Source organism: Leopardus geoffroyi, chromosome A2 (assembly GCF_018350155.1).
Source record: "Leopardus geoffroyi isolate Oge1 chromosome A2, O.geoffroyi_Oge1_pat1.0, whole genome shotgun sequence".
In the NCBI taxonomy this organism is placed as follows: domain Eukaryota; kingdom Metazoa; phylum Chordata; class Mammalia; order Carnivora; family Felidae; genus Leopardus; species Leopardus geoffroyi.
The window spans coordinates 96,538,035-96,559,320 of record NC_059331.1 but is presented as its reverse complement, the minus strand read 5'-3'; the positions used below and the strand labels follow the sequence as shown (position 1 = coordinate 96,559,320).

At 40.0% G+C, this 21,286-nt stretch overlaps 1 protein-coding gene and 1 non-coding gene across 3 annotated transcripts in view; both read left to right on the top strand.

The window, feature by feature from the left end:
* Positions 1 to 21,286, top strand: part of CDK6 (cyclin dependent kinase 6) — a 250,317-nt gene that overhangs the window by 33,923 nt on the left and 195,108 nt on the right. The gene's annotated exons all lie outside the window — the stretch shown is intronic.
* Positions 10,622 to 10,726, top strand: LOC123607765. Its single transcript, XR_006716910.1, has one exon. It is a non-coding gene; the product is annotated as a U6 spliceosomal RNA (small nuclear RNA).

The following is a 21,286-nucleotide window of genomic DNA, read 5'->3' as shown; positions in this document are numbered from 1 at the left end:
AGAGTAAGAAAGAATTAAAATGAGTTTGGATCCAAAATTGGTAAAAACTATAACTTCAGTATGGTTTATCTTAAATTGTTGACCTGTTACCCCAGACCTCAACAAACATAGATTTGTTTGTTCTTTTCATGTGGGAAACATAAGGTAAATTCATCTTGTACTCATTAGGTTTTGGTCTTATTGTAGAAAAATGGAGATAAAAAAGTTGTTACACTTGACATGCAAATAAGAGTTTTTGGTCTGTTCCACATTTTTTTTTTTAACATTTATTTATTTTTGAGACACAGAGCATGAGCAGGGTAGGGGCAGAGAGAGAGGGAGACACCATCTGGAAGCAAGCTCCAGGCTCCAAGCTGTCAGCATTGAGCCTGACGTGGGGCCCGAACTCATGAATCGCGAGATCATGACCTGAGCTGAAGTCGGATGCTTAACCGACCAAGCCACCCAGGCGCCCCAAGTTCCACATGTTTTAAAGTTACTGTTGGTTTTCATTAATAGCATTACTTTTTTTACATAATTAAAAAAAAATGTTTATTTTTGAGAGAGAGTGCGCATGCCTGTGCATGCAGGGGAAGGGCGGAGAGAGGGAGACAGAGGATCCGAAGCAGACTTCATGATGAAAAGAAAAGAAAGGTGATAGCGGAGAGCTAGGTGCAGGGCTCCAACTCATGAACCTTGAAGTCATGACCTGAGCAGAGTCGGACACTTAACTGTTGGAGCCATCCAGGCATGCCATACAATTGTTTACTTTTTTAAAGGAACATTTTATTGCATTTTATCTTGTTTTATTTTATTTTTGTAAAGATTTTATTTTTAAGTAATCTACACCCAATGTGGGGTTCAAACCCACAACCTCGAGATTAAGAGTCATGTGTTCCACTGACTGAGCCAGCGAGGTGCCTCAAAGGGGCATTTTAAACACCCTAGATACATTCTCAAAATACATTGCTAACTTAGGGGGAGTTTGAAGATGTTTTATATATATTTTGTAAGGAGAAAATCTCCAACTCTCTGGTTTTACTTAATGTTGAGCATTAGAAGTTTCTATAGATAGGAAATTGTAATCCTACCTTTCTCAAGAAGATAGTGTTTTTTTAACCTTTTTTTTTTTTTTAGTAAAATATATATAACATAAAAGTTACCATTTTAACCATTTTCAAGTGCACAATTCAGTGGTATTAAATACAGCCACACTGTTGGAGAGCCATCACCACTATCCAACCCCAGAATTTTATTCCTCTCCTCCTTACAAGAAGATAGATTTTTAAATGACATTTTACCACCAGGAGATGAGAACCAGGCAGTAGTTCATGATACGGCCAGCAGGCTTAGTGTTAGGAATGGAAATAATAGAAGCCCACCAAAGCTAGCTCCAGAAAGACATTTTATTGTAAATGAACAGGGCCCTCATGAGATTCTTTACACATTTGTCTTCTTGGGACAGGGGTTCTGGACTCTGGGAGCCTATAAGGAGTGCCTGTGGTCTGTCTTGCACCAGGGAATTGCCTCTGAGTGTTTGTCCTCACTACTTCCTGTGTGTCTTCACCCAGGGCTTCCTCATAACCTCCATTTCCAAGGGCCCATGGTGGTCATCACAGCACTGGTTCTGTGTGAGGTTTTTGGTGTGGTGCCCCACACCAGCATGCAAACACTAGTTCTTAGTTCATATTTCAGAGAATCTGAGGCATGGTGTGGGGGAAGAAAGTCCCAGTCTAGGAAAGACTGGATTTTTGCCCTGGTTTCAGATGGTGAAGAAAATTAATTGACATTTGATTCTTTGTTGTTCTAGCTAAGGTCTGAGTCTTGAAGAAGCAAAAACCGTGTTTGTCCTGAAAACGCAGCTTTAGGATAATTCTTAAATCATTTTGAAGTTTAAGTGTTTCAAAGCCATATATATATGTGTTACCCGAACAGGTTTAAAATTGTATGCCAACACTTAACAGTAGTTTTTAGTCATAGAAAGTTGGAGGAGTTTCAACTTGAGAACACTGAAGATGTTCATGAAGAGTAGGTAGCATGGATGAGCATAATCAGTTCCTAGCCACAGTGATGTCTGGAGCTTACTCGTTTTGGTGGAAAAGTCATGCTCTTCAGATTGAAAAGTTGGAACATCAGTACAGAAAACGAATTTTTATTTTAAACCAATTGAGCAGAAATGCTGCTTGGCTTCATGATGGCTAGAAGACACCTTAAGTATAATTAACTCACGAGCTAATGCCTAGAAGTGGCAACATGGCATTATGCCAGTGGGGCAGGCAGCTTCACGAATCCGCTTCCAACACAGGTCTGGCCATGCCACTCTGTGTGTGCCTACTTTGGGGGCACTGGTTATTTGACCAATTTTCTTCCACTGGGGCTCCAAGAACCCTTGAGTCAAGAGAAAGGGCCATATGTTTTTTCAAGTTAAAGAAATCATAGACTTTCAATTATTCCTACTCATTTGTTTTGTCTTTGAACAGGAGTTATTTATACGAGCACTGCTTTACCAGTGTTTGTCTTCCAAGATCACATTATAGCAGTGGTCGTCAACTGGTAGCGGTTTTACCTCTCAGGGGATATTTGGCAATCTCTTTGTCATAGCTGGGGAAGGATGTTGCTACTGGCATCCAATAAGTGAATGTCATGGATGAATATCCTACAGGGCACAGGACAGCTCCCTACTGCAAAGAAAATGCAAAATGTTGATAGTGCTGAGGTTCAGAAGGCCTGCGTTACAGAAAAGCACCGTTAACATCAATTCGTAAGAAGCAAAAAACAGTAAAAGTCTGTGTTATAAATTGATCCTTAGATAGGTCCAAAACTATCTAGCATTAATAGGTTTAACATTTAGGGCACCTGGGTGGCTCAATCAATTGAGTGTCCAACTCTTTTTTTTTTTAATGTTTATTTATTTGAGGGGGGTGGGGTGCACAGAATCCAAAACAGGCTTTAGGCTCTGAACTGTCAGCACAGAACCCGACACAGGGCTCAAACTCCCGAACCATGAGATCATGACCTGAGCCAAATTTGGACGTCCAACCAACTGAACCACCCAGGGGCCCCTGAGTGTCCACCTCTTGATTTTGGCTCAGGTCGTGATTCCAAGGTTGTGAGATTGAGCCCTGAGCTCCACACTGAGCGTGGAGCCTCCTTAAGATTCTCTCTCTCAGAGAAGGAGAGACAAACGAAGAAAGAGAATCTTAATTATAGAGGGGTGAGGTATATGGGGGGCTCTTAAACAAGTGACGGGGGTTAAGGAGTACAGTTGGGATGAGCACTGAGTGATGTTGGAGTTGTTGTATCACTGTATTGTATACTTGAAACCAATGTAACACTGTATGTTAACTAACTGGAATTAAAATAAAAACTTAAAAAAAAAAGATTCTCTCTGTCTCCTCCCCCCCTAAAATAAAAAATAATAATAATAATTAAAAATAAAAATACATTTAACATTCATATCATCAGCTCTCTGATGTTCGTATTTCCCTTACCATCAATGGATGAGAAGAGGAAAACCCAGAGGAGGGATAAGTTTTTTCCTTAATTGTTTAATTGGGAACAAGATGAGATGGCTGAGGTAGATGGAGCTAAAGTCAACTGGAAAATTTAATATTTCCTTAAGAGTGTGGCTTAGGACTGCAATCCATGATGAAGGTCAAGAGGTAAAAGGTTGTTACATTTTTTTCTAATTGAATTTTCATTAGTTTTGTTTTATCCTTACCGGGAAATCAAGGGTTTTAAAAAAAGGACCAAGGAAGCAGGATGGCTCAGTGACCCCTTCTTCCAAGAGTATGTATTTATCCTCAAGTGAAGAAAGCCCAAGGGAGTTCAGACAACTGACACCTTCAATTAGAGCCCTTTCCAGATTATGGATGCGTTGCCTCATGTCTATTCTTTATTGTCTTAACATATATCACAGTGGCTGGTATATCAGGTTTTACAGTTTTCCTTCTAATGCCTCCGTTTATAAACTGTCCTTAATCCATATGAGGGGATTAAATAAAATAACCAGTGGAGACGAACTCTTTTTTTTTTTTTTTTTTAATGTTTATTTTTGAGAGAGAGCAAAAGAGAAACAGAGCACAAGTGGAGGAGAGGCAGAGTGGAGGAAGACGCAGAATTGGAAGCAGCCTCCAGGCTCTGAGCTATTAGCACAGAGCCCAGTGCGGGGCACAAACCCACCAACTGTGAGCTCATGAGCTGAGCCGAAGTCAGATGTTTTACCGACTGAGTCACCCAGGTGCCCCAAGACAAACTCTTAAGATTCAGTAAAGTGGGTGATTCTGAAGTCTATGAATATGGTAGATGGCATAGATAGGCAGAGGCTTCATTTGTTTTTCTAGTCCTCTAGACGTGACCCTCGAAGGTTAATTTCCCTTCTACTTGAGGTGGTCTGATATTAACCAAGTCCAACAGGCTTTTCCTTCAAAATGTCCTTGGTGCCCATTTTTTTCTCTTCTTTGTCATTGTTATTATGCTAGGGTTCTGTCAACATAGAGCTATATGGTTTAACTTTTTTCTCTCTTGTGTTAACCATCTTCCAGTTTATATCCTGCCCTCTTCCCATATCACTCTGTACTCAAAATGCCCTTTAATTTCTACCAACCACATCAAATCTGGATTTTTCTGCCTGTCTTTCAGAGCCCTGCATAATGTGGATCTGTTCTACGTGTTCATGCTCCACCATCTTGTGAGTGAACTCTGCCTTGCTTGGCCCTCAGACAGAGCCTCATTGCTATCCCCAGCAAGCCTTGCCCATGTGGCTCCCTGTATGGCCTGCCTTCTCCTCTCTTTACCTATTTGATATGCACCCATCTTCAAAGGTTAGGCTCTGATCTCATCAGCTCCATAAGAGTATTTCTGGAAACGTGAGTGCTTCCATTGATCATTTCTCCTCTGAGAAGTTTGTTTCCTGTGGTTTAACTCTGTGTTCTATCTTGTCCTGCAGTATGGGTGGTTATTTCACATGGTCATGTCTTCTTTCCTCAGCTGTAATAAAAGATCTTTGTGAATAGAGCTCATGACTTTTTAATTTTTTTTTTTAACGTTTATTTATTTTTGAGACAGAGAGAGACAGCATGAACGGGGGAGGGGCAGAGAGAGAGGGAGACACAGAATCGGAAGCAGGCTCCAGGCTCTGAGCTATCAGCCCAGAGCCCGACGCGGGGCTCGAACTCACAGACTGCGAGATCGTGACCTGAGCTGAAGTCGGACGCCCCACCGACTGAGCCACCCAGGCGCCCCTAGAGCTCACGACTTTTATTTGTCTTCAGTGGTTAATATACTGCTGACCATACTGCAAGTGCTTAGTAAATGCTCTTGTTTGGTGGACTGTGTGAGATACTCTGTTTCTTTAAATATTATATCGAAATAATATGCACAGAGTCAGTAATAACAATTATGGGGTATGAGAAAGCCTGAAAAGATTAATTACTACCCATCATCCTAACATGGGGTTACATGGGAAAGGTATGTCTTAAAAATAGTATCAGAACATGGGGCGCCTGGGTGGCGCAGTCGGTTAAGCGTCCGACTTCAGCCAGGTCACGATCTCGCGGCCTGTGAGTTCGAGCCCCGCGTCAGGCTCTGGGCTGATGGCTCAGAGCCTGGAGCCTGTTTCCGATTCTGTGTCTCCCTCTCTCTCTGCCCCTCCCCCGTTCATGCTCTGTCTCTCTCTGTCCCAAAAATAAATAAACGTTGAAAAAAAAAATTAAAAAAAAAAAAATAGTATCAGAACATATATGGAGTGAACACCCCTCCCTCAATAGCAGTTTTTCAACTGAGGGAGATTTTGTCTTCGGGACATTTGGCAATGTCTGCAGATCTTTTTTGGTTGACAGTTGGAGGGATGCTGCTGGTATTTAGTGGGCAGAGGCCAAAAATGTAGGTAAACACCCTAAATGCACAGGGCAGCCTCCCACAACAAAGAGTTGTTTGGCCTCAAGGGTGAATATTCCCCTGGTTGAAACACCCCCACTCATAACGCTGTGTGGACACCACCATCAACATCCTTCACCACCTAAAGGGATGAGAGCAAGCAAAAAGCAGTGCATATTTTTATATGGAGGAAATGATTATATATTATAAACTCCTAAACGTGGGAACTGCAGCCTTGTACATAAACCAGAACGGTAGGACAGTTTTAAAAAACATGTGATAGCTGCTTAGGTAATAAACGGGCACTTCATGTCTTTGGCCTTGCCTTTGGGAGGACAGGACAGTAAACAGAATTCTCTTAAGGCTAACCACATCTATCCCACAATTTCAGAAAATGAGAGGCATCTGCTAACCCGAAAGATATATTCGAATATTAAGTCACGTTTTTAATAAGCTGGGATTCCTCCAAAAGGTTTGATAGTATATTAGAACATGAAAGCATACATTCTTCTGTTTTTTCAAAAATTTTAAAAGCTTCCCTGAAGAATACTTGATAATTTTTTTTTTAATTTTTTTTTTTTCTACGTTTATTTATTTTTGGGACAGAGAGAGACAGAGCATGAACGGGGGAGGGGCAGAGAGAGAGGGAGACACAGAATCGGAAACAGGCTCCAGGCTCTGAGCCATCAGCCCAGAGCCCGACGCGGGGCTCGAACTCACGGACCGCGAGATCGTGACCTGGCTGAAGTCGGATGCTTAACTGACTGCACCACCCAGGCGCCCCCATACTTGATAATTTTTAAGGTATAGAAGTAATATGCTTTTCCTCCTGAAATTAATTTTGGGAGGTACTTTTGCTGCATCAGTGGTAGAATGGTATAGTGGGAAGGACAGTTCACAGAAAGATCCTAAGCAGGTCACCTTAACCGTTACCTACCTCATTTTCTTCATTGTCGAAAAGGAGATTAAGGCTTGATGACTTTTGGTTTTAAAATTTTACGTTTTGGTTTATTTTCAAATAGTAAAAAAATAGATTATTTAGTTATTTATGAGAGAAAATTTGAAGGCATAAATTATACCAGTTTGTTTCTTAGAAACTTCAGAAATATCCTTTCCTACAAAGGCTTACTTCCAGTGTTTAAAGAAAGCAAGGAATTCCTGTTATAAGTAAAAGTTGTCCCCACCTCCAAACAAAATAAAAAGAGTCAAATAAAATTTACAGCTGAAATTAAAATGTCATTGTTAGCCAATTTTGAAAATTCTGCCCATTTTCTTTTCTATGTTTATACTTAAGTATAAAGAAAATATTTTAATAGTACTAATAATGCTGAGTTTTTCACATAATTCATGTTAAGCTAGATGCTTCCAGAAATTTGCTGTTTGTAAAGGTGTAAAACACATTTGAAAGCTTTATTAAGGTTTTTAGTCTACCATTTAGTAAGCTCTTGGTCTCTGAATGAAAGGATGAAGCTTTCCTATTTGCTGGATGGAAAATTAAGTGGGACTTTGAAATTTCCTCCTTTTTCCTAACATGGCAATTCATATATTCACAAGATTGGGGATATTATAATATCACAAGTAATGAAGCTTGCTTTTGTGGTGTCTCTATTCTGATAAGACTGGGAGGCTGACTTTGGCATATCCCAGTTCATCCAGGGACCTGTTCTAGAACTTAGAGATTAGTTATTAAGATTGCGTGATTTGAAGATGCTTTTTGGATACACTCGAAGATGCTAAGGGCATCCAGGATCTCATTCCGAGAGTTGATGTTGCCTGCAGGGAATAGCACTATGTGACATGGGACACATTCATAAAACGGTGCCTTAGATGACTTTTCACTTAGTAGAGGCTACCTGAACACCTCCTGAATGCAAGGCACTTACTATAAGCAGTATGTACAGTGGAGAATCAAAATGTGTATAAATAGTCCCTGTTTTCAGTGAGCTTATTAGGACATAGTGGGAGGAAAGAGAGAAAGGGCCTATGCAAAATACTATAATTCGAAGAATAAAATAAGGACTATTCAGAGGCACAGATACAATTCTAAGCTACTTCAGAAGAAATGGTTTAACTTGTGGGAGTAGGAAAGTTAGACACCACAGAAGAGGTGAACCATGAGCAGAATCACACAAGTGGAGATGAAGGAAATACGATGCATGGCAGACGAATCTGAGGTGTTAAGTTGACCACAGTAAGAGAAGAAAGGAAGTAGTAGAGATATGCACAAGTGGTGGGGTCAGAATAATAGAATAAACCAGGTTGAAATAGAATCTAGAGACAAGCAAACCAGGGAAAGGACCATTTTTGGCAGGGGAAAGAAAAGAATGATGACCCGAATTGGCATAGTTTCCTTGTAATAAGAGGAGAGGTTAAGTAGGAGAGAATTGAATGCAAGAATTGGCAGTCTGGGTAGCTGGTTGGTTGTGCAGGCGAACAGGGCCATAGAGTCAGCAAGGTGAACTGGGGTTGTAAGCCTGCGAGAGAAGATGGTGGTGCTACTGTTGGAAATAGAACTTCAGGAGAAGGGGTGGGTTTGATGGGACACTGGTGAGTTCTGTTTTGAATATGTTGAGTTATATGTACTCTCAGGCAATAGCCAAGGCAGGGTTATAATTGAAGTACAGGAAATTGCAAGCTCCAGAGAGGAGTCCAGAAAACCTGTGATGGTCTTGAAGGAGACATAGATCTTTTTGAGTCCCACTTTGGAGTACCATATTGCACATAATATGTGTCCCACCTCAGGGAGCGACTCACAAATGCCCCGTGTGGAAACTGAGCACACAACTGGGCTTGTGTCATCAGCCAAATGACTTGTTAACACACACACCGGTTTTCAGAAGCACAGGTGGTTCAAATCATGCCTCAGAAACAGTTGCTGTCTGTAGTAGATCCTTACGGTCACTGTCAGATCAGATGCCACATGTTCAGTCAGTGACTGAGCAAGAGCAACCAGATGTTGAAGGAAAAAGTAAGACTGTGAATGGAACCTTGAGATTACCTGCATTTAGAATTGATGAGGGAAAATGGGTTGGAGAAGAATGCAGAGACCAGAGAAGTAGAGGTATTCGGGAGAACTTGGGGAAGCCATGGGAGGGGAGAGTTTCCAGGAGAAGGAGGCATTTCATTCAGGTATTCCAGGTGCTGTCAAGAGGTTGAAGAGACTGCATTTAGTAGTGGGAAATTCTCAGTATCCATTTGAGAGACAGATTTGCTGGAAGAGAGAGAGGGGAAGCCAAGTAACATAACAAAGGAATGGGAAAGTGTAGCACAGAGAGTAGACTATCATTAAAAAAATTGAGGGGATAGAATGTTGTTGGTAGAATGACAACCAGATTGAAGTAAGAGTGGTTTAACATTTTTGTTGTCATTATACAAAGGAACTATGAGTGTGCTCGTAGATGCAAAGGAGAGATTGGAGAAGAATGATAGGGGGTAATAATTGATGATGTGAGGACTTCACAGAGTGGGGGACATCTCTCCTTGGATAGAAGGATACTTTCCTGTGAAACACGAGGGATGGAAGACCCATGGATGAGGCAAATGGCTTTGATTTTCTTCTGTTACAAGAAAAGACCATATGCAGATAGCAGGGAGAAATTGGGAGTCCTAGGTGAAAGCTGAAGGAAGTATCTAGAATTAGGTAGAGAGGGTGGAGGAAGAAGAGCCACGTGTCGAAGACCAGGAAGTGGAGCAATTGTCTGTCCTAAGAGAGACCTGAACAAGTAGAAGAATCTTTTTTTTTTTTTTTTAAGTTTATTTATTTTGAAAGGTAGAGAGAGCACTAGGAGGGGAAGGGTAGAGAGAGAGCGAGAGGGAAAGAACGATCCCAAGCAGGCTCCACACTGACAGTGCAAAGCCCTACACGGGGCCCGAACTTACCGTGAGATCATGACCTGAGCCAAGATCAAGAGTTGGACACTTTGGGGCGCCTGGGTGGCGCAGTCGGTTAAGCGTCCGACTTCAGCCAGGTCACGATCTCGCGGTCCGTGAGTTTGAGCCCCGCGTCGGGCTCTGGGCTGGTGGCTCAGAGCCTGGAGCCTGTTTCCGATTCTGTGTCTCCCTCTCTCTCTGCCCCTCCCCCGTTCATGCTCTGTCTTTCTCTGTCTCAAAAATAAACATAAAACATTAAAAAAAAAAAAAGTTTAAAAAAAAAAAAAGAGTTGGACACTTAATTGAGCCACCCAGACGCCCTCCCCACCTCTTTTTTTTTTTTTTAAGTTTATGAACAAGTAGAAGAATCTAAAGCGATCAATACCCTTAGAGTCCCTTAGCCACAGAGAGAGTGTCCCTCATTCATCAATAAATTAAGGCTTTGTAATGTGCTAAAGGCATGCATAAAAAGCCTTATGCTTTAAAAAAATTGTTCTTGTAAATGAAATAAAAATGAAATAACTTATTCTTAAGAATTTTTATATTAATCATCATCTCACAACTAAGATTCTTAAGGATAAGTCATATTCATCATCATCATCATCTCACAACTGACTGAACCCCTAGTTTTAAAAGCTGTACATACACACACACACACACACACACACATATATATATATATATATATATATATATATATATATATATACACATGTATATATATGTATATACACACAGATAATTTTTTGGCATGTACTTAGAGTAGATTATTTAACTTATGTGTAGACACTTAAAACTTGTTAGGGTGATATATTTTTTAAAAAGTATACATAAAAAATATTTTAAAAGCCTCTTTATAAAAGAGCTCTTCCATAGCCAATCCGTCCAAATTTATGCTCAGTTGAGTAACGCATACACTAAAATTGGAATGATACAAAGAAGATGGACATGACCACCATGCAAGGATGACACACGAATTCGTGAAGTGTTCCATATTAAAAAATAATTAATATACTTAACTGGGCTTAGTAAAAGGTGGGTGAGCCTTCCATAAAACAGTTACTATTTGTTGAATTCCTTTTCCATCAAAATGTTAACTTAGAGTTGAAATGCAAAAGGAGATTCGATACAGCATTTTGGCATTTGACATTTTAAAGTAATTTCATTAGATCATCAAGCTGTGAATTATTGAAGACTGTTCTTCTGTAAACAGTTTTTTCCATTATCTTTCTTTGAGTTAGAAACAAGTTGCATGCCATTTGCCTGGCAGAAGATAAATGTATTAAGTGCTAAAATATACAAAAATTTTGGCATTATGTCTTCTCTGCTTTTTATTAATGAATGCTTTTGTTTAGTCTTATATCAGATTACTAGAACAGATTTATGTTTTGAATAGTTAAAGCCAGGAACAAAATTCTCTGTAATCGTGTTGACAAAATTCACTTGAAAAGTCGAATCTCACTTGGGATGAGTCATTTTCAATCTTCTTCCTACCCCAGCATGCCCAAGCAAGGAAGTAGACTCATCAGTTACAGTGGTTCCTCAAGACAGTGATTCCAGTCATATGGGGACAATTTTGCTAACTGCCATATCTCCAGTGTTAGTGCATCAGAAGTGTCCAAGAACCTACTGTTGATTAATTGACTGATTGTCAGTGGACGGTAAGGAAGAGGTGTTTGACAAGGTCCGCAGGGGATTCTATATTATTTGGTCCTCATCCTCCAGCATTTCCCACCACATGAGGCAATTCATAACTGAAACAATTCAATCTAAACTAACGCTAAGAGTTAGCCTTCTCAAAAGTACTTTATGTGCTGCCCAAAGAGATGGTTGCTTTAGAGGTTCTAGCAAACCTGTAAATATGTCCTGAGGTATTGTCTTTATTCTAACAGTTTATAAGTTGCATGCATTAGAAGTTAGAATGCAGAAACATTTCTGTTACAGTGTGAAGAAAAAGTATGTCTCAAGGTCAAGGTAACCACTGTTGTCTTTTCAGGAGTCTGTCAGAATGATGGCTGGCTGCCCATAGACAGGGAGCCAGTTCTGTGGTGTGGTTGCCATGTTCCAGGATCTGCCTGGCATTAAAGGCTGGAAGCCCAATTTTATTAGTATACCTAGAGGGATTGAGAATCCAGGGATGACAGACTCATGCCAACCTCATAAGAAACCGAAGTTTGAACCAAAATGTTAATTTACTCTTTTCCAGTAAAAGCTGTACTTCTCGACCGTATTCAGATCCGGCAACCAAGGCATTGCCTTCCCTGCATGCTTATCTGTGAGAAAGCCAGATTATAGTGGGACAGTTTGCACTGTGAGTGTGGAGCCCGTGAAGGGCGTGGGCTGATGATCTTAATGTCTGATGGCCTCAAACCCTGTGCTCAGTGCGTCCATTTTGACTGTAGGGAAGAAATCTGTTTGTCATACAAACTCCCTCCTCACCTGTGACAGGGTCTGAGCCACACTGCCAAATGGGGTCTTTCCAGAGTTTGCTTCTGTAAAGATAAAATCTAGGCTTTTTAAAAAGTACATTCAGTTGTTTCCTCTATGCTCTGTTAGTTGCCACCACAGCCCTGTCCCTTAGATTTGAGGTGGTCATAGTCTCTTGGGCCTTTTCTGTTGGCAGTTCACCCTCATCCCTTATGTTTTCATTTTATCCACTTCAGTCTTAGACTTTTTCCTTCATTTTGGTTCAGGGGCTAAAATGGTTTCTGTCCCATGTCCTACTTACCCATCCTTTGTGTCTGTTCATTGAACTAACCTCCCTGACTGAAAACTAACCTCCTACAGATAACTTTTTGGCACATCCTTTAATAGTGACATTTAAAAAAAGTTTAGTATATAAGTGGAGTATCTTAGAGTTCCCTAGTATTTTATTTACCTCCGTGTTTAACAAATACTAAACTATGAACTGTATGCTTGGATGTTTTAGAATTTTCGCGGATGGTTTTCTTGCGAATATCTAAAGAATAATGTATCTATTTGAGGGGAAAATGTTCTACTCTTACCAACTCAGTTTTTCTTTAAGAAACTGATATTCTAATTCTGAAAGGGAAATACACTGTATATCTGAAAAACAAAGAAAAGAGAAGTGACATAGCAAAGAAGGAGGTCAGAAACAATAGAAGTACAATAAATAAACCGTATTTACACATTTAGCCACTTGTCAAGTATAATTATCTCTCAAGTTACTCTGTGAGGGTGATTAGAAAGGCTAACCAGAGACAGTATAGACTATCAGGTTTATTGTCATTTTAGCCTGTCAGACCAAGTCAGTAAAAACTGTGCCCTCCTAGAACAACTTGTTAGCTACTCATTTCTCTGTTAGTTAAAGGGGGATATGTAGCCACTTTTGCTTCTTGGTTTTACTTTGAACAAAGAAGTATAAGCCAAGAAGGCAGTGATTAAATATTTACATGTCTATAACTTTTTGGAGGTTGTAAGAGTATGTTCGTTCCCGAGGTTCTATTTTTCAAAACTATTGTTCATTACCCAACAAGATGGGAATATTCGAAGTGATATTCTGTTAACAGCCAGGAAGCAACTAGTCAGTGATATTAGCAGAAATGTGCTTATCAGGCTAATACCGAGATCCAACCTTTGTATCTGCTCCTTGCATACACATAATGTAAAAATGTATAAAATTCTGACATTAAGAAAAACTAGTTACATTAACGTACTACGGGTAGTTGTGCTTAGAGAATTGGGCGCCATCACAGACGGGCTGATTGGTGTGTCAAGATTGAGGGTTGGAAGAAACAGAGAAATCAACTGTCTGCACAACTTAATTATCTTCTGTTGCTTTGTTGGGGCTCTGAATCCAGATTGGGGTAGGGCTTATCTAGGATGTGATTGAAGATGTAAAGTTGTTTGTTTCAGGAAGCTCTCTTTTTGTAGTTCCTTGGAAATTTCTCAGAATGTTGGAAGAGTGAAACATGTTGTCATGTTAAAACATTTTGTGACTAGTTTTGGCCTAAGTGTACTTTTGTACTGGCAAGATACATGGGGGACTTAGGCTTTACTCTGATAGCTAAATGAACTCAAATATATGCTGAATGTAAATTGCGTTGATGGCGATTGGATCACACATTCGTAGATTCTGTACTTTGTTTTTCCTTTCATGAGCAAGACCTTCCTTGGAGTTAAGGGTAGAGTTAAGTTAAAGAGTAGCAAATTATTTCCCTCTTTGGAAATAAGCAAAATCACCCTCTGATAATAAAATATTTCTTTAACATGTCAAAATAGTTACCGAGGAAAGAAAGCATGAGTGGGGAAATGGGGATAACTCATTTAGCGGCTTGCTGTTTAGGAAATGAAATATGTTTAATAAAAGTGCAATTGCCTTATACTGTGTGACTTGAAAATAATGAGACAAAGAAAAAAATGAAAAGCACCATACTAGAACTTATATGACCAAATAAATCTTATCCCACGGGATGCAGTCCGGTTTTCTAGCTCTCCTCTAATTGAGCAAAACATTTTCAGACTCTTTCGGAATTGTCTTGAGAACCGTTTCATGAGCCAAACCCTAAAATCAACATCTTTACTTTATTATCACACCTCTTTTTGGACCCAAAAGAATATTACTCAGCCTGATCCCCCACTTAATTTATCAGAATTGGCTCAGGCTATTTCCAAAAATACAGTGTGCTCTTTTATAGGACAATTGAATATTTGTATTCATTTATTTCTTCATTCGGTGATGGAGGCCTAGTGCCTCCAGTGCATCAAGTATGTTGTGGTAAGATATAGGGGTCTAGCTCTGGGGGCAGCAGGGAGACCAGTGAGGATCACAGAAGATGCGCACCCCTGAGCAGTCTTTGCAGATGAGCAGGAGGTCACCAGATGGACAGAGAAGAGAAGAGCTTTCTAGACAGAGGTATCCGCGTGTGTTGAGGCATGGAGCAAACGCCACGCACATTTCAGGAACTGCACGTGTTTCAGGATGGATAGAATCTACTTAAAAGATAAGAACAGATTGGTAATAAGGGGCGAGATTGTGAGGATCCTAGTAAGCCATGGAATGGAGGATACAGTGGTTAAGAGTGAAGGTTCTCTCTCTCTTTTTTTTAATGTTTATTTATTTTTGAGAGAGACAGAGAGAGTGTGTGTGTATGAATGGGGAAGGGGCAGAGAGAGAGGGGGACAGAGAATCCAAAGCGGGCTCTGTGCTGACATCAGACAGTGCGATGCCAGGCTCGAACTCATGAACTGCAAGGTCATGAGCTGAAGTCGGGCGCTTAACCAGCTGAGCCACCCAGGCACCCCAAGAGTGAGGGTTCTCTTGCCTGACTATCTGAGTTCAAATTCTGGCTCCTTCATTTATAAGTGTTGTGACACTGGGTGATCTCCGAATCTTCCAGCCTTAGTTCTTTTCATCTGTAAAAGAGATGATGATGCCTACATTATAGGGTTAAGAGGTTTAAATACATAGATGCAGATAAAGTTCTCAGTACCATGCCTGGCACAGGGTAAGCGCTCAATAAACGTTAGGTGTTTGTACTGCTACTTTGTCCTGTTGGCAAGAAACAATAATGGAAGTATTTTAAAAAACAAAATATATGTATACTTTATTGCCTTGTGTAGCATTGACCACTCCTCTCTTCTTGAAACAGTCTCTTTCCTTGTTTTTTCTTTTCTTTTTTTAAAATTTTTTATTTTTTTATTTTACAGAGAGAGAGAAAAAAGAGCGAGGGGCAGAGCAATAGAGACAATCCCAAGTATGCTCCAAGTTCAGTGTGGAGCCCGATGTGGGGTTCGATCCCATGACCCTGAGATCGTGACCTGAGTCTGACATTCAGCTGACTGAGCCACTCAGGCGCCCCTGCTTTTTCTTTTTCAAATAGCTTTTTGACACATAATTGACATGTTGTAAAGTTTACCCATTTGAAGTGGGTGATTAAAAGATTTTAGTGTATTCGCAGGGTTGTGTAACCATCACCATAATCTAATTTTAGAATGTTTTCATTCCCCCTTATAGAAACTCCACCCCCATTAGCAGTCAGTCCCCATTTTCCTCCACCCCCTGCTACTTACTGCTCACCCTAAGCAACCTCCAGTCTACTTTCTGTTTTTATCGATTTGCCGATTCTAGCCATTTCATATGAATGGAATCTATTCAATATGCAGTCTTTTATGACTGGCTTCTTTCACTTAGTGTAATGTTTTCAAGAGTCATCCACATTGTCGCGTGTATCAGCCCTTCATTCTTTTTTTGTGGCTGGATGATATGCTACTGTATCTACATGACATTTTATTTATTCGTTCATCAGCTGGTGGACATTGGGTTGTCTCCACTTGTTGGCTATTATGAATAATGGAGCTGTGAACATTCCTGGTCAAGTTTATGTGCGGACATAAGTTTTCGTTTCTCTTAGGTGTATATCAAGAAGTAGAATTGCTGGATCGTACAGTAACTCTATGCCTAACAGTTGGAGGAACTACCCAACTGTTTTCCAGAGTGGCCACACCTAATTACATCCTTACCATAACAATATATGAAGGTTCCACTTTTTCTGCATTTTTGCAAATATTTGTTATTTATTGCCTTTTTAATTTTAGCGGTCTTGGTGTACATGAAGTGGTATCTCATGGTTTTACTTTGCATTTCTCTAGTGACTAATGATGTGAACATCTCCTGTGTTTATTGGCCCTTATTATATCTTTTTTTTTTTTTAATTTTTTTTTTCAACGTTTATTTATTTTTGGGACAGAGAGAGACAGAGTACGAATGGGGGAGGGGCAGAGAGAGAGGGAGACACAGAATCGGAAACAGGCTCCAGGCTCTGAGCCATCAGCCCAGAGCCCGACGCGGGGCTCGAACTCACGGACCGCAAGATCGTGACCTGGCTGAAGTCGGACGCTTAACCGACTGCGCCACCCAGGTGCCCCGGCCCTTATTATATCTTTAGAGAAATGTCGATTCAAATCCTTTGCCTGTTTTTATTTTACTTTATTTACTTTATTTTATTTTATTTTCAGCTTTATTGAGGTGTATTTGGCAACCTCTGCCCATTTTTAAATTAGGTTGTCTTTTTATTATTGATTATTTTATTGTTGATTACTGATTAGTATAATAATATTATTATATATATTTATATATTCTGGCTGCAAGTCTCTTATCAGATATATGATTTAAAGATAGTTTGTCCCATTCTTTGGGTTGTCATTTTATTTTTATAAAATTTATTTTACTTATTTTGAGAGAGAGAGAGCACACAAAAGCAGGGGTGTGAGAGAAAGGGAGAGAGGGAGAGAGAATCCCAACCAGGCCCCGCACCGCCCACACGCAGCTCAATGTGGGGCTCAGACTCACGAACCTCGAGACCATGACCTGAGCTGAAATCAAGAGCTGGAGGCCCAACCGAGGGAGCCACTCAGGTGCCCCTGTCTTTTCATTTTCTTGATTAAGTCCTTCATAGCACAAATGGCTTTAATTTTGATGAATCCAATTTACCTATTTTTTCTTCTATTGTTTGTGCTTTTGGTGTCATATCTAAGGTATCATTGCTCAACCCAAAGTCCTGAAGATATTCTCTTATGTTGTTTTTTTAAAGAGTTTTAGCCCTGCAGTTTGATTTGTGATCCATTTTGAGTTAATTTTTATTTATGTTGTGAGGTAAGGGTCCAACTTTAGTGTTTTGCGTGTCAGTATCCAGATATTCTGGCATCATTCATTGAAAAGTCTGTCCTTTCCCCATTGAATGGTCTTGTCAAACTTGTTGACTATCAGTTGAGCATAAATATGAGAGTTAATTTCTGGACCGTCAAGTCTGTTCTGTTGATCTGTATATTTATCTTTATGCCAGTACCACACTGTCTTGAGTATTATAGCGTATAGTAAGTTTTAAAATCAAGAAGTCCCCCATCTTTTTCTTTTTCACGATTATTTTGGCTGTTTGGGCCGCTTGCATTTCTGTGTGGATTTTGGGATGATTTTGTCAATTTCTGCTAAAAGCCTGGGGTTTTGCTATGGATTGCATTGAAGCTATCGATCAGTTTTGGGAGTACTGCTTCTTAACAGTTTCAAGGCCCTCTCATCTATGAATACGGATGTCTTTCCATTTTTGTAGATCTTCTTTAATATCTTTTAACATTGTTTTGTAGTTTTTAGCGTACAATGAACTTTTTTTCTTAAGTTTGTTCCGAAGTATTTTGTTGTTTTTGATGCTACTGTAAGTGGAACTATTTCCTTAATTCCCTTGTTTTTTGTGATGTAATTTTGTCAGCTGTTTTCTTGCCCATCTGATTCATTCAGGGATGCTGTTCTTGTTGCATGTTATAGCCCCTAAGATTCTGTCTCCTCTTTATGCTGATAATTTTTCAAAATATTACTTGACCTGTGTCCAGAACTCCAACTATGTGTTTACAGTTGTTCACTGGACATTACCACCTGAGTGTCACAAACATCCAGTTCATCTCTTCTGGAATGAACTCATTAATTACTCCTCATATCTTCTGTTTTTTTCTTCTACTGTCTGGAAATAATACCACTATCTACCATGTTGCCTAAACCAGCACTCTGAAAATCATTCTAATCTTCTTCCCTTCTTTCAACTTGAACATCCTGGTTGATCAACAAATCCTTTGGATTCTACTCCTAGATATTACTATGGGAGTATAAATTGGTGCAATCTTCTGTAAAACCATTTGAATCCAGAGCTTTTTAAAAATATGTATTTTTTGATTCAGGAAAATATTTAACTTTTGATTTTTTGCAATGTCACTTACAGGATTTTATCATAGGGTAATGAGCCAACATTATAAGAATAGGGTAATGGTTTAATAAATTATGTAAATTTAATGCATCTTAAAAATGGTTTTATCATATATGTACACATATATAGAGACTTGTGAAAGCGTTTGATACATTGTCAAATTTTTAAATTGCAAAATATTTATGTAAATTATGATCCTCTTTTTGTTTTGTTTTGTTTTGTTTTTTTTTAAAGAAAGGGAATTTTAATTTTTAACTTTTTAAGAGTGAGAGAGCACGAGCAGAGGAGGGGCAGAGGGAGAGGAAGAGAGAGAATCTTAAGCAGGCTCCATGCCAAGCGCAGAGCCCAACACGGGACTCGATCTAACCACCATAAAATCATGACCTGAGCTGAAATCAAGAGTCGGACGCTTAACTGACTGAGCCACCCGGGCACCCCTATGATTCTCTTTTCGTTTAACAAAATAGAAGATAAGTTCCAAGAGAGCAGGGATCTTGTCTGATTGACATTGATCCCCCCCGAAGAGTGTAGGAGCTCAGTAAATATTTGTTGGTTGTACTGGTCTCTCTCTTTACTGTTCCACTTGCTTTAATATATCTGTATTTCTTACCTAGGCTCTTGCAAACACTTTGAACTTGGTTTCCTCACCTCCAGTTTTATTCCCCTACAGTCCAACCTCTCTTCTGCAGTCAGAATGGTATTTCCAGGTGGTAAATCTGGCCATAGCCTCGCCTACTGGGTCATCATTTGATTCTTCCCAGTGCTCATCAGATAATTTACAGACTTCTTAGCCTGGATTACCAACCCCTCTGTAATTTCACTTCTGTGTACTTTTCCAGCTCTTCTCTTGCCATTTTCCAAGATAATCATCAAGTCATGCCAAACTATCCACAGTTCCCCAAATATGAATTTTCCTGCATACCTACATACCTTTGGACATGCTGTTCCTTCTGCCTGGACCATGCCAAACTTCCTTGGTTTATCTGGCAAATTCCAGATCATCCTTAGAGATTCTGCTCCCCAGCCACTTACCCTCTAGGCACATTTGAGTGCCTCTTCTACAGGGTTTCCATAATTCTGGAACTCTTTTTTTTTTTAATTTTATTTTATTAGTTTTCTTTATTTTTGACAGGCAGAGAGAGACAGAGTGCATGTGGGGGAGGGGCAGAGAGAGAGGAGACACAGAATCGGAAGCAGGCTCCAGGCTCTGAGCTGTCAGCACAGAGCCCGATGTGGGGCCCGAACTCACAAACCATGAGATCATGACCTGAGCCAAAGTCGGACGCTCAACCAACTGAGCCACCCAGGCGCCCCCATAATTCTGGAACTCTTTTATAACCCTTAATATATATGAGATAGACATCTCTTTAGGGCTAGAGAGTTAGTGAGGGCAGGGACTATATTCTCCTCTGCCTTCAACTCATCATCTTACTGCTGAACGGACTTCTGCTATATCTCCATTTCAGGGCTTCCCAGCTTTGGTCTGAGGCCTGGTACTAATTTTCTATCATCTGTGATAAAATTAGAAAAATAAGGGCCCTGTGGTAAATTTTTCAGAAAGCGAAATCTGTTTACATTTTGGGTGTTAAAATATGCTTTTTCTAATGAAATGATGTTGATAGTGGATGGTAGGGTATATTTAGGTCTTTAGTTGACAACATTCTGTCAGAGCCCAAAATTTGTTGGAAATTTTACAGTTCCCTGAAAACCAAAGGTCTGGGAACACTGCTGTATCTCATGGGGTGGCACCAAGTCCCCAAAGTCAAAAGCCTATGAGTCATCCTTGGCTTCTCCTCCTTCCTCATCCTTCCACCCCCGCCACATTCAGACACTTAGCAAGTCCTGCCAATTCAACCTCCTAAATATTTCTGGAATCTGTACTCTCCTCTCCGTCCTTGCTGCCAATTCCTTAGGACAGGCCCTCTTTATTTTCCCTGTACAACTGCAGCAGTCTCCTGACTGGTGTTCTTGCCACTGTTCCCCTCTTCTCCATGCTCATCAGAATGAGCTACTTAAAAATCAAAAGTAGATATCCATTTACTATGGGATTAGATTTCCTTATGGCATACAAGATTTTCCGCCAGTGGGATTTCTTGCTGTCCTTTGTTCACACTTTCTCCTGGTTTTGAATGCCCTTTCTTTACCACATTCTTGGGTAACTCCTGTCTAAGTTGAATTGTCACTTCCTCCACAAACACTTTCCTACAAGTGTGAGTTAGGTGCCCCTCTTTATTGCTCTTAAAGTCCCTTGTATGTATCTCTACCTCAGCATTTCCAGATTAGTCGATATTCATCTTTTTATATCTGCATTCCCGCTAGACTCTGAACAGCTTAAAAAAATGTATTTTATCCCTAGATCTTTCTATACCTAGCACTCTGTACAAAGCTAGAAAATAACAAATATTGAATAAATGTTTGTTGGCTGCATGCATTTGTTTGGTATTATGATCATATGTATACTGTGAAAGGTTTATTGGCCAGAGTGAGGGCTGAGTACAAGAAATCTCTACGAGGCAGAGAACAGGATCCCTCCATAGACATTTAGGCAAGAGTGATGAGTACTTGAACTCAGGAAGTAGCAGTGGATAGAGAAGTATTTAGGTGGTGCAGTTGCTGGTTGATTAAATGTAAAGGGTCAGGAAAGAACCTAAAATTACTTGAAGGTTTCTGGGATTAGGAAATTGGTTGGATGGTGGTGTGATTCACCAAGGGGGGTGAGCCCTGTTTTAGACACTTTGAAATTGAGATGTTCAGAATATTGGTTGAAGTTGTCCAAAAGGTGACTGGGTATGGGGTTTGGGGAGAGAACTGTTTTGGAGAGATAGATTGTAGATTCTGCAGCCTTT